At 44.3% G+C, this 12,477-nt stretch overlaps 1 non-coding gene across 1 annotated transcript; it reads right to left on the reverse strand.

Annotated features, from left to right (window-relative positions):
* Positions 1-2,932: 2,932 nt before the first annotated feature.
* On the reverse strand, positions 2,933-3,007 carry Trnas-cga (transfer RNA serine (anticodon CGA)). The gene has a single exon. It is a non-coding gene; the product is annotated as a tRNA-Ser (tRNA).
* Positions 3,008-12,477: the final 9,470 nt, after the last annotated feature.

A 12,477-nucleotide genomic window follows, 5' to 3' on the forward strand; every position in this document is an offset into this window, starting at 1 on the left:
AGTAATCATTTGTTTTTATTTACATCTATAGCACATCTACCGATATCCGTCACATTCGAATAATTCCTTCGTGGTTCCTCATTTCTTGTCTATTTCATTTATTTATCGTCTTAGAGTGTATTTTTTTAACACTATTCCGTATGTTCAACATTAGGAAAGGTATTTGTCGGATACATGTCATGAAATAAACAGTGTATACGACAGAATTATAGACAGACAAAATTTAGAAAACATAAAAAATTACGTAGATCTGGAATCGAACTCATTATCTCGAGTATTCTAACGCAAAACAGTGCCCGCTGACGTAACTGGGAAGTACGGTTGTAATTATTGAAGTTTTGTTCTTGACAAATGTGTGCTTATTTTTGCCAAAGTGCCTTCCTTTGACGTCCATTTTTTCCGAAAATGTGGACGAATATATATATTCGTCCACATTTTCGGAAAAAATGGACGTCAAAGGAAGGCACTTTGGCAATATATATATATATATATATACGAAATACGGGATGACCTGTAACGAAATACGGGATGACCTCAAGGGAATGTATGTCTAATGAAGACACTGGTTGTTGAATCTTGACATAATTAATGAACACGTGTCGCGTAAACAGGCGAAAAGATCAACCACTGTCCGATTACTATACTAGCAACAAATCACTGTGAAAGTAACTACCGTAACGTACGTATGAATAACTATCCAGAGCGACCCAGTATGGAACGACCCCTTTAAACAAAAAGCAGGACAAGTAGTTTCTTTGAGATTTACTAGGAGAGTGTTAAGAAAATGAGGCTCATCCACAAAAGAAGTCGCTCACAAAACATTTCTTCCACATACTTTTGAGCATTGCTCTTGAATCTACGTCACTTATCTAGTGGGATTAATAGAGGACATACGAAAGAACCATCGTCCTTCAGTCGTCGCCAGAGCGTTACGTTTTTCAACAAACTCTAGCGACAGGCACTTTTACGAGAGGTGATGTACACTCCTGGAAATTGAAATAAAAACACCGTGAATTCATTGTCCCAGGAAGGGGAATTTTTATTGACACATTCCTGGGGTCAGATACATCACATGATCACACTGACAGAACCACAGGCACATAGACACAGGCAACAGAGCATGCACAATGTCGGCACTAGTACAGTGTATATCCACCTTTCGCAGCAATGCAGGCTGCTATTCTCCCATGGAGACCATCGTAGAGATGCTGGATGTAGTCCTGTGGAACGGCTTGCCATGCCATTTCCACCTGGCGCCTCAGTTGGACCAGCGTTCGTGCTGGACTTGCAGACCGCGTGAGACGACGCTTCATCCAGTCCCAAACATGCTCAATGGGGGACAGATCCGGAGATCTTGCTGGCCAGGGTAGTTGACTTACACCTTCTAGAGCACGTTGGGTGGCACGGGATACATGCGGACGTGCATTGTCCTGTTGGAACAGCAAGTTCCCTTGCCGGTCTAGGAATGGTAGAACGATGGGTTCGATGACGGTTTGGATGTACCGTGCACTATTCAGTGTCCCCTCGACGATCACCACTGGTGTACGGCCAGTGTAGGAGATCGCTCCCCACACCATGATGCCGGGTGTTGGCCCTGTGTGCCTCGGTCGTATGCAGTCCTGATTGTGGCGCTCACCTGCACGGCGCCAAACACGCATACGACCATCATTGGCACCAAGGCAGAAGCGACTCTCATCGCTGAAGACGACACGTCTCCATTCGTCCCTCCATTCACGCCTGTCGCGACACCACTGGAGGCGGGCTGCACGATGTTGGGGCGTGAGCGGAAGACGGCCTAACGGTGTGCGGGACCGTAGCCCAGCTTCATGGAGACGGTTGCGAATGGTCCTCGCCGATACCCCAGGAGCAACAGTGTCCCTAATTTGCTGGGAAGTGGCGGTGCGGTCCCCTACGGCACTGCGTAGGATCCTACGGTCTTGGCGTGCATCCGTGCGTCGCTGCGGTCCGGTCCCAGGTCGACGGGCACGTGCACCTTACACCGACCACTGGCGACAACATCGATGCACTGTGGAGACCTCACGCCCCACGTGTTGAGCAATTCGGCGGTACGTCCACCCGGCCTCCCGCATGTCCACTATACGCCCTCGCTCAAAGTCCGTCAACTGCACATACGGTTCACGTCCACGCTGTCGCGGCATGCTACCAGTGTTAAAGACTGCGATGGAGCTCCGTATGCCACGGCAAACTGGCTGACACTGACGGCGGCGGTGCACAAATGCTGCGCAGCTAGCGCCATTCGACGGCCAACACCGCGGTTCCTGGTGTGTCCGCTGTGCCGTGCGTGTGATCATTGCTTGTACAGCCCTCTCGCAGTGTCCGGAGCAAGTATGGTGGGTCTGACACACCGGTGTCAATGTGTTCTTTTTTCCATTTCCAGGAGTGTATATTACGAAGAGGTTACTGTTGAAATTTGAGGTTTACTGTTCAAATTCCCAGAGCGATCGTTCCAGAAAGATCCTAGATACACATAAATCTCGTGATCTGATCTCTGTGAGAAACGAAAGAAATTAAAGCTCGTCTAGAGGTTTAACCGGCATAATTTCTTCGCATGTTCTAGTCGCGAGTGGAACATGTATGGGGGAAAAATATATTAGTCCTAGATGTATCAAAATGTTTCAAATGGCTCTAAGGACTATGGGACTTAACATCATAGGTCATCAGTCCCCTAGACTTAGAACTACTTAAACCTAACTAACCTAAGGACATCACACACATCCGTGCCCGAGGTAGGATTCGAAACTGCGACCGTACCAGCCGCGTGGTTCCGGACTATAGTGCCTAGAACCGCTCGGCCACATCAGCCGGTCCTAGACGTATCCTCCACCACACATCATAAGGTGGGTTCAGAATGTGATTTTCACTCTGCAGCGGAGTGTGCACTGATATGAAACTTCCTGGCAAATTAAAACAGTGCGCCCGACCGAGACTCGAACTCGGGACCTTTGCCTTTCGCGGGCAAGTGCTCTACCAACTGAGCTACCGAAGCATGACTCACGCCCGGTACTCACAGCTTTACTTCTGCCAGTACCTCGTCTCCTACCTTCCCTAAGTTTGGAAGGTAGGAGACGAGGTACTGGCAGAAGTAAAGCTGTGAGTACCGGGCGTGAGTCGTGTTTCGGTAGCTCAGTTGGTAGAGCACTTGCCCGCGAAAGGCAAAGGTCCCGAGTTCGAGTCTCGGTCGGTCACACAGTTTTAATCTGCCAGGAAGTTTCATAAGGTGGGTTGTTGGGTATAAATGTAGATGTAACTGGCTGTGTAAATAGGAAGCCTGGTTATGAGTCACTACTTTTCCGCCGAGTTATTAATAATGTCGACTAATTTAATACTCTGTTTTGAAGGAAGGTTTTACGAAGTGGCCGGCACTGTTGAAATATTTATCTCAGGAAGAAGCATAATTTGGAGAGGAGTTAAACTCAAACGTTTAGTGTGGAGGCCGTGTGTCGCCCGATGTCTACGTATGTAACGGTGCCACCTTACCTTATTAGGGTTCGTAGTCTACACTCACCGCTTGCTTGGGGAAGGTTAATTCACGCTAGTATAGCCATATGATGTTATTAGGAGAAAATCCACAAACACAGAATGTACATCTAACTCCATACTACACATATACATATACATCTATATGTATACTCCGCAAGCCACCCAACGGTCTGTGGCGGAGGGTACTTTACGTGCCACTGTCATTACCTCCCTTTCCTGTTCCAGTCGCGCATGGTTCGCGGGAAGAACGACTGCCGGAAAGCCGCCGTGCGCGCTCGAATCTCTCTAATTTTACATTCTTGATCTCCTCGGGAGGTGTAAGTAGGGGGAAGCAATATATTCGATACCTCATCCTGAAACGCACCCTCTCGAAAACTGGACAGCAAGCTACACAGCGATGCAGAGCACCTCTCTTGCAGTCTGCCACTTGAGTTTGCTAAACATCTCCGTAACGCTATCACGCTTACCAAATAACTCTGTGACGAAACGTTATGTTATGGTGTGGAGGTTCCTTAGCGTTTGACTGTAATTTCCCCTTTCCTGGCCCTCGCGGTGGTCAATTGTTAGCAAGTCACTGTGTTAGCTCTAACCTCTGTAACTCCACCTACTGATTTTACCTTTTCTATTGTTGCATTATCTATAAAAGCGCACTTTTTCTCTCCTATGCCCTTTCCTCCTACTTAGATCGGCTTGATGTACGACTGTTTCTCTGCGGAGACTGCTCTGAAAGTCGTTAAAAGTAAATGATAAGTGCTGGCTTCTATTTGAAAATTTCATTTTCGAGGGAATCACTAGACAATAAAAGAGAAACAGAAAACGAAATGAATCTTCGCGGTTATTGGGGGCATGTGATGTTCACAGGATCGAGGGAAAGTAACAAAGAACGTGGTTTATTAGGATACTTATCAGTATGAGATTGCACCCCTTTTGCCTAGATGCAGATAATATCATCTCCCGAGGCAACCTACTCCACAGCTGTTGTAATAGGTGCTGGATATGCTTGATACTGGCACTGAAATGCAGTTGACGTCCGACCTGTTCCCAGATATGTCCGTTCGACAGACGGTTCATAGAGACACCTGTCATCTGTGAACGAGCATTATCCTGTTGAAAAACAGTACCACGACACTGTCACATGCGACAGTAGCACAAGTAGACATACCGTGGTGCCTTCAGAGTTCCCTTAATCACTACCAACCATGATCTGACGTCATACCCGCTAGCTCTCTTACACTGTGGTACCAGAAGAAGTAACACCGTTGTGCTTCTCCAGAACACTGGAATAATGGAACCCATGCCGACGATGATCATCCGGTCTTGTGGGGAAGAAAGTCTCATTGCTGAACAAAAGCCGACACCATTCGTCAAAAGTCATGGTTGCCGATGACGGCAGCACTCCAGACACTGCTGATTCTGTTTTTATGTTAACAGCAGCCTACGCACTGGGCGGTAATTCCCCACTCTGGCTGCTGTTAGTCTAGTGGTACTAATGGTACGGAATGACATAGAATGTTGCATGGAGTCCATTACCTGTCCTGGGACGGCGGGAGCAGATGTGAAGGGCTTACGATATGTTTTGTGAACACTACGGCGAGCATACATGCCCTCTCATTATCACTCGGTCCAGCAAACTGTAGAGTCTCTGTCACATCCGTATGACCCACAAACCCGGATACTGCATGATTCTATCATTCGGTCAACGGGACACTCACAGGGATAATGCATCTCCGTGACATTCACAGTGATTATTCAACAACACCTGACGATGTTCGGACCCTATTAGATACTCTACCAAGACCGGTAATAGCAATAACCGAACAACGTTAATGCACTAATTGTAAGGAAATGTAACGCCTGACTGAGTCAGTTGACAGTTGATGGTAGGAGAGACGTCATCACAGTTACAGGTAGTCTGCGTAAACCAGATATGTTGGCCGCGAAGCCGTCGTATATATGGGTCGTGATAGCCCCTTGAGCATCAACTAAGGCCTGAAGATGGTGCCTGCAGCGCCAAAACTGGTACCTATACAATAAATAAATTCATAAGGACGACTGCAGGCGTTTCATTTTCTTTCAACAGTAAACGGCGTTGGACCCCCAGACCTCCAGTCAATAGGTTTGACATACAAAAACTTAATGCACTATGGTGGCTGTTCTATCTAATTGCTACGCTAATCGTTTACATACCGGCATATGGCGTGCATATGTAAGAATTTACATTGACATTCCTTTCTTTGCCAGTCACCATAATTTATAAACAAAAATTTTCAGAAGCAGTTTTAAATGCTGTAAAACACTTTAAACAGTGCAAAGCCATCTGTGAAAATCCTCTGAACGGAACCGTATTAAGCCGACTAAGAGAACACCGTATTTTAGCGGAAAAGTAACAACTGGAGCCAAAATTTACTATCTAAAAATTACAGAGGTTTTTTGTTTAAGGAACTTAATTTTCAGATGGAAAGACATAGGTGGTACAGAAAAGTATGATATTATTTAATATCTGAAATTGCTTCACGAACTTGTAACTTGTGAAAACAGTGGAAGTTCTTACATGTCTCACTGAAGTATGTCCTGGGGCAACGGGTTTCATAATATTTGTGAAAAGAGGAAAATTGTTTTGGCTCCAAGAATAAGTCTATGTCCTGTGTCGCAGCTGCAAGACAAGAGGTGAACATATTCCAAGTTCCACGTTCGCTACCTGTTTACCGAGGCAGCTTTTTGAGCGTCGCAGATTATAACTGTGGATGGCACAAGATATTTTTAGCTTTCTCAGTTCCCCACTGTAGCAGGCTGTACGGCTAATTAGCGAGGTCTTAGTTGATTACAGTCAAATCCAAGCGAACTGGGGAAGATGCAAAGTAGTTTATTGTTGCGCGTATTTGGGAAGGGGATTTTGAGCGTACGGAAACTACTAAGAAAAAATTTTAAAATTGCCACATAGACAGAACAAAAGTTTGCTTCCATTCTTACAGTGCAACACCGTTATTTCGAAAATTTTCCGGTGTGTTTTTTGTGTTAATTTAGAACAGTGTTTAGTATTATTTTGGATCTGTTCATGCATTCAGTGTACAAGTTGGCTGGAAACAAAGTAAGTGCATTGTTAAGTCAGTTGATGGAGCTTCACGTCGCTGGAGAATGTGAACCACGATTAGTTTGCCCAGTAAAGTGATTACTGTTGGTGTTAGAATGATGGCTCAGACTACTGATCGAAGTCCTTCAACCTACAGGAAAGTTAGAAGTTCAGCAGTAAGTCTCATCATGAGGAAACGTCAAAATAAACCATTTGGTTTACCAGAACCACCAAGTAACTCTGTGTAAAATTTAGCAGAAAACCATTTATTAGGGACAGTTTCGACAAATCAGTTATTCGATAAATGATGATGGCCTCGATATGCATATAAGTTATCACGTTAAAGTTAAGCAAACTCTTTCGTTCTATCAGATGGGTAATTCATTTTCTATGACTCACAGATTTTATGCACAAGACAGTGGGAGAAACAGGGTAACCTCAGTGAAGGTCTGGAAGTAACGGAATATTCTAGCAGAGGGTACTCGTGTAGCTGACTGATGCTACAGGTACTTAAACCACGTAGAAAAATTAATAGAGGAACCCAGAAGGTACAGAAACATTAGATTTTAGCAGAGTATTACCTAGCTTGTACTGACACTGAATTCTTCCTTTCTATATTTTGCTTGTGCCTTTGTCACTCGGATTCGAAGACTCGGCATGGTTAGATTCGGATTAGGCAAGGTTAATGTTAAGGGTTGGCCAGGTTCCCTTCCTGCCACCACCTCGTACCCCCTAGGATGGAATAAGTGTACCCCAGCAGTCTGCGTCTAGTGTAATCCACAGAATAGTAGGAACGTGTTCAGATGCCTGCTAGTCGTGTAACTGAGAGCCGGCGTGGAGAACAGCCCGGTATTCACCTAGTGGCATGTTTAAAACCACCTAAAAACTACATCCAGCCTGGCTGGCTTACCGGCCCTCATTAACCCAGTGGGCGGATCCGATCCGCGGCCAGCGCGCCTATCCGAGTCCAGGAACCAGTGCATTAGTGCTCTCGGCTAACCTGACGGGTGTGTCACTGAATCTCTATCTAGTTTATTGGTTGGTTGGTTTGTGTGGGTTGAAGTGACCAGACTAAGAGAGCCATCGGTCCCTTCTGTCTAGTTTATTATTCGACACCAACAAGTGCAGTATTTCTATTCAAATATTCAAATCACTTTCCTGTTTTAGGTTTCTAATACTTTTTTGACTACCGGTTGTAATAGTCGTTTCTCTGAACGTAATTGATTAGGGGATTTTTATTCATCTCAGTCTCTCTTGTGCTGTTATATTTCGAGCGGTCCGTTATTTTGGGTGTGTACGCTGTACAACGAAGTTTGTCACCGGTGTGCTTAGATTTCGTGGAGAACAGTTGCAGTTACAGCGGTCCGGAAAGCTAAGCACTGATTAAGTTGGTAGTGCACTGTAGTCAGTGATTAAATTTAGTAGTTTTTAGCACGTATATCTTGTTGTTTCTAGGGAAATGACTGTAGAGGAAAGTTTCGGAAACGTTCGCACACGATGTTCAGTTTAATCACTGTTCCAGCGGAAACCTAATATATTATTTTGGATCATTAGTCGTGTAAAGTATTTGTGGTAACAGTGTTAGTCGTGGAACAGTGGTGTTAATAGTAGTAGCTACGTTTTTGTAGAGAGTAAAATTTGAGGTCATTATAAATACCTCTTGCAATCGCTCTACTGTAGAATTTTATAATAATTGTAAAATTTTTATCATAAGAGACAAGTGTGGCCTTTGTTGTAAGTTTGTGAGTAGTGGGCTACGATGTGAGATATGTACAAAGTATTGTCGTGGTGGTAATGCAGTGGGCAAGCCAGTGGGAGAATAAGATCAATGCATTTCAGGCGTAGCTAGAAAACACAAATGAGGAACTAGATGAGACGAGAAGAGAGACGGGAGCTGGGGAGTGGAAACTGCCATTTGGTGAGAAGACTGCAAGGACAAGGAAATATTCAGACAATTGCACTTCGTGTATCAGCAATAGATTTGATCGTCAGAGCTTAATGGAGAAGAGCCTCTTGTGGCAGCAGGTGTAGGAAGCATTCATCAGACCTCAACACATAAGGAGCCTAAGTCAGTTGTAAACTCAGATACAAAAGAAGAAGTTCTGCTATCCGGTAGTTCTCACAGCAGAGATAAGGACCAACAGTTGCAGGACGTGTTGGAGAGTGAGCACCAGGTGACCAGCAACGTGAAGCTTAGTGCGGTGTTGTCTCAGGGGACCCTTAACATTGGGGAGCTAGGTCGGAATTTTACAGAAGAGCATCAGTTAGTGGTAGTGAGTAGAGCTGCGAGTAGTCTTGATAAGCACACAGAGTATTACATAGAGGGTGACCTAGAAAAGACAGCTACTCAAACTGGTGGCATGAACGTGCATCTTGTACAGCTGTTTCAGCGTCATGATCGCTCTCATCTTAATAAAGCTGTTAGGCGTCTTAACATGGGACATGACAAAGGCACTGACGACGGAGAATACGGCTCACATTACAGTGGTGCCACTTGAGTCTAGCAATACATGGGGTATCAGTAGGCATCGTCTGTCTCTCAATAGGGGAGGAAAAGGGAGGTTGGCCAAGCTTATAGATGACAGTGTATAAGAAGGGCAGGTGGGTGGGGGTGGGGGGCGGGTGAGATCATTCACAGAAAAATTCCTGTAGTAACTGATGTCAGAGCTGCACTTCTTTTTTGGACTGAAGTCATCCAATAGGCACCCCTGTTTAAGGGAGTCTAACACATTCAACAAAAGTAAATGTAACATGTATTAGCGATAAAGTTGGGGAATTGCTTATTCACTGCCTCTGACTATATTGCGATCTCTTAAGCAATGTGACAATTGAGAGACTTTCCGCATTGGAAAACAGATTACCTGGCTGTTTTTGAAGGAGCACTTTGCGGATTGGGAAAGTGAACACGATCATGTTAACGGTGTTCCGTTTTAGTCTGTTGAGGTAAGCAGTGCACGAACAGATCTTTGAATATTGTGCAGCAGCAGTTGAATTTAGTGAAACTACACTTTTAATTATAGTTATCTACAGGTCTCTTAACTCCGATTTGAAGTCATTTCCGTCCAAGCTCGGGAGAGTTATTAGTTCATGTTCTAGAAAGTACCAAAAATTAATTGTATGTGGCGACTTTACTATTAATTTTATGAGTGGCTGTATAAGAAAAAGAAGGTTGGAAGGTAATCTAAATTCATATCAAATGATTCAAACTGTACTCCTTCCATCCAGAGTGCGGCCGAAGGGTAGCTCCACCACAGAGAATATTTTTCTTCATTCTTCATTACTAGAGGGGCATTCGAATAGTAAAAGATTCATTGGCCTTCAGGCCATGGTGTACAAATTTCAACATTAAAAGGATTTTGTACACAGACAAACGTTAAGTATAATTACAAACTATTTAGAAAGGTTAATCCAGTAGCAATAGAGCCTTTCTTAAATCTCATTAAAGAACAACAGTGGCAATGTGTTTATAGTGCCGATAACATAGGCGATAAATATGAAGTTTTCCTTGGCACATTTCTCATGTAATGTTCGAAACACGGTATAGGCACTAACAGTCAACCGGATGGATGACTATACCTGGGCCGGTGAAACGTGTCACTTGACAGCTCGCGTGTGGTTGCCTATACTGCGATTGCGAGGTTGCAGTAGCTGCCACCACACACGCCCACAACTCCGAAGTACGTTTTGTAAATGTAAGCTACAATTAATGTTTATAAGTAAGTGCAACAAAGTAAGTTTTTCTAACAAAGGAGAGAACGACGACGGAGACTAGGCGTTTGATAGTATACGAAACTTGGAAATAAAAACAGCCGAAGTTAATAACAATATCTATGAAAAGTTGTTCCAGATTGTTACCGTAATAGCTGCACGTAAAAAGTCGTGTATTAATGTAAACCTCATTGATGTGTTGGCAGAAGAGCCAACACCGTATAGCTAGAGGAGGCCGAAATGTACGCGTTAAACTCACGCAGACTGGCGTGAGGTCTGGAACAGTAAAGTAGTTGAGTCTAGTAAGAAAAGAACGTAGTTGCTGGAATACTTAACTTTAATCCATAATTGGTGTACATCGCTCTTGATGATACATAAGTGCAATCTCAATACTGGTCATGGCGCCTTGCTAGGTCGTAGCAAATGACGTAGCTGAAGGCTACGCTAACTATCGTCTCGGCAAATGAGAGCGTAGTTGTCAGTGTAGCATCGCTAGCAAAGTCGTCTGTACAACTGGGGCGAGTGATAGGAGTGTGGCGGAGCTCGGTCTGCAATCACTGACAGTGGCGACACGCGGGTCCGTCGTATACTAGCGGACCGCGGCCGATTTTAAAGGCTACCACCTAGCAAGTGTGGTGTCTGGCGGTGACACCACACTCATACCAAAGATCACGCTATCCACACTCATAGAAAGAAATAAAGCAAAACATACATAGCCCACCCGATTGCAGAGAGGATGAATTAATTCTGTATACATTTACACTCACCAATTTACGGCCCAATGGCGCAATTCCATCCAGTTCTCCTTCACTATCATCGGAAACGGCCGTTGTCTTCGTCATCATCAACATCATCATCATCATCAAGAGAAATCATTAATTGTTCGTTTGGATTTATAATGCCGTCTATAGTCTGTGCTTCTCTTATGAGTTTAATAACATGGTCTAATGTTTTCCTCCATGAGGTTGCGCCTACAGTAGCAAGACCTTCAGGTAGCAGTCTTTCCACTCCTGCTGTAGTAAAAGTCGTGTTGTTACTTCTAATGTACTCCTGAACTTCACTCCAAACCAGTTCGATTGGATTAAAATGGCAGTGATAAGGCGACAGCCTAATTACCAGGTGAACCTGTTAGCTTTTTTAACGAGAGAGTGTAACAACAACTTTGTCATGCTCATGTCCGCAGCAATGTTATCTCGCCTGCAGCCACTGCACCATAGTTTCTTTACGGTCACTAGTGGTGGGAGTTTTATCTAAAATCACGGATTGGTACGGTGCATTGTCCATCACAAACACTGTCGGAGCACTAAACTCGAGCAACAAATTTGTATACCATTGTAGGAATCGTAGGTGGGCCATATCCTCGGTTTTTTTGATCGAAAAACTAAAAGTGCTTCAGGCACAAAACCATTTGAAGATACTGCATGCACCACAATTAATCGGGACCCTCTTCGTGTTGTCTGATGATCGCAGCTATTCGGAGTATCATCTACCCAGCATTTCTCAACTGATTCCTCTGCGTTGACCCAGGTATCGTCTAACCATATGACTGAGTGTATGTCCTTTCCTACAATTTTGTGTAAGATAATAGTACGAGCTGCAACGACATGAGCTTTTTCAAGTAACAGTTTTTTTCCATCTAACTTTTTAAAACGGGAGACTCTACTTTTTAGTATCATCTTAAGTGACGTTTTCCCCCCATGAAAAGTTCACTTTCTTTTGAATAAACTAGCAACTTCACTATTGTGGGGTCTTTTTTCCTTTTATAGTATCCGTATATGTGCCGACGAACTTCATCGGATTGGAAGGAATCAGTATCTGTAACAGGTCGAGGCTGCTTTTTTCCACACTGTTTATTCACTGTCTTGTAAATCTTGAAGTAGCACCCCTTTCCTTATAACTGTTCTTTCGCTGAGTCCTAGTGCTTTCGAGGTACGCTCTAAAACTTTATCAGCAGGAAGTCGACGCATGCCCACGAAGAGAAAGAAATTCTTTTTCTTGCTCGTAAACCTCAGGCGTCCTCCGTAATCATTCCAAAGCCTGACTATTTAATGGCACTCCACGGCACAACGGATTGTCGCTTGGTGAACGACATCGTTTTGGTGACATTGCTTAACAAACAAAAACTGTAGTCGAGGCGGTAACACAACACAACAGCAGGCGTTCGCGCACTGACATACAAAGTTTATACGGAGGCCGGA

The sequence above is a fragment of the Schistocerca cancellata genome, chromosome 8, assembly GCF_023864275.1.
Source record: "Schistocerca cancellata isolate TAMUIC-IGC-003103 chromosome 8, iqSchCanc2.1, whole genome shotgun sequence".
NCBI classification, from domain to species: Eukaryota; Metazoa; Arthropoda; class Insecta; order Orthoptera; family Acrididae; genus Schistocerca; species Schistocerca cancellata.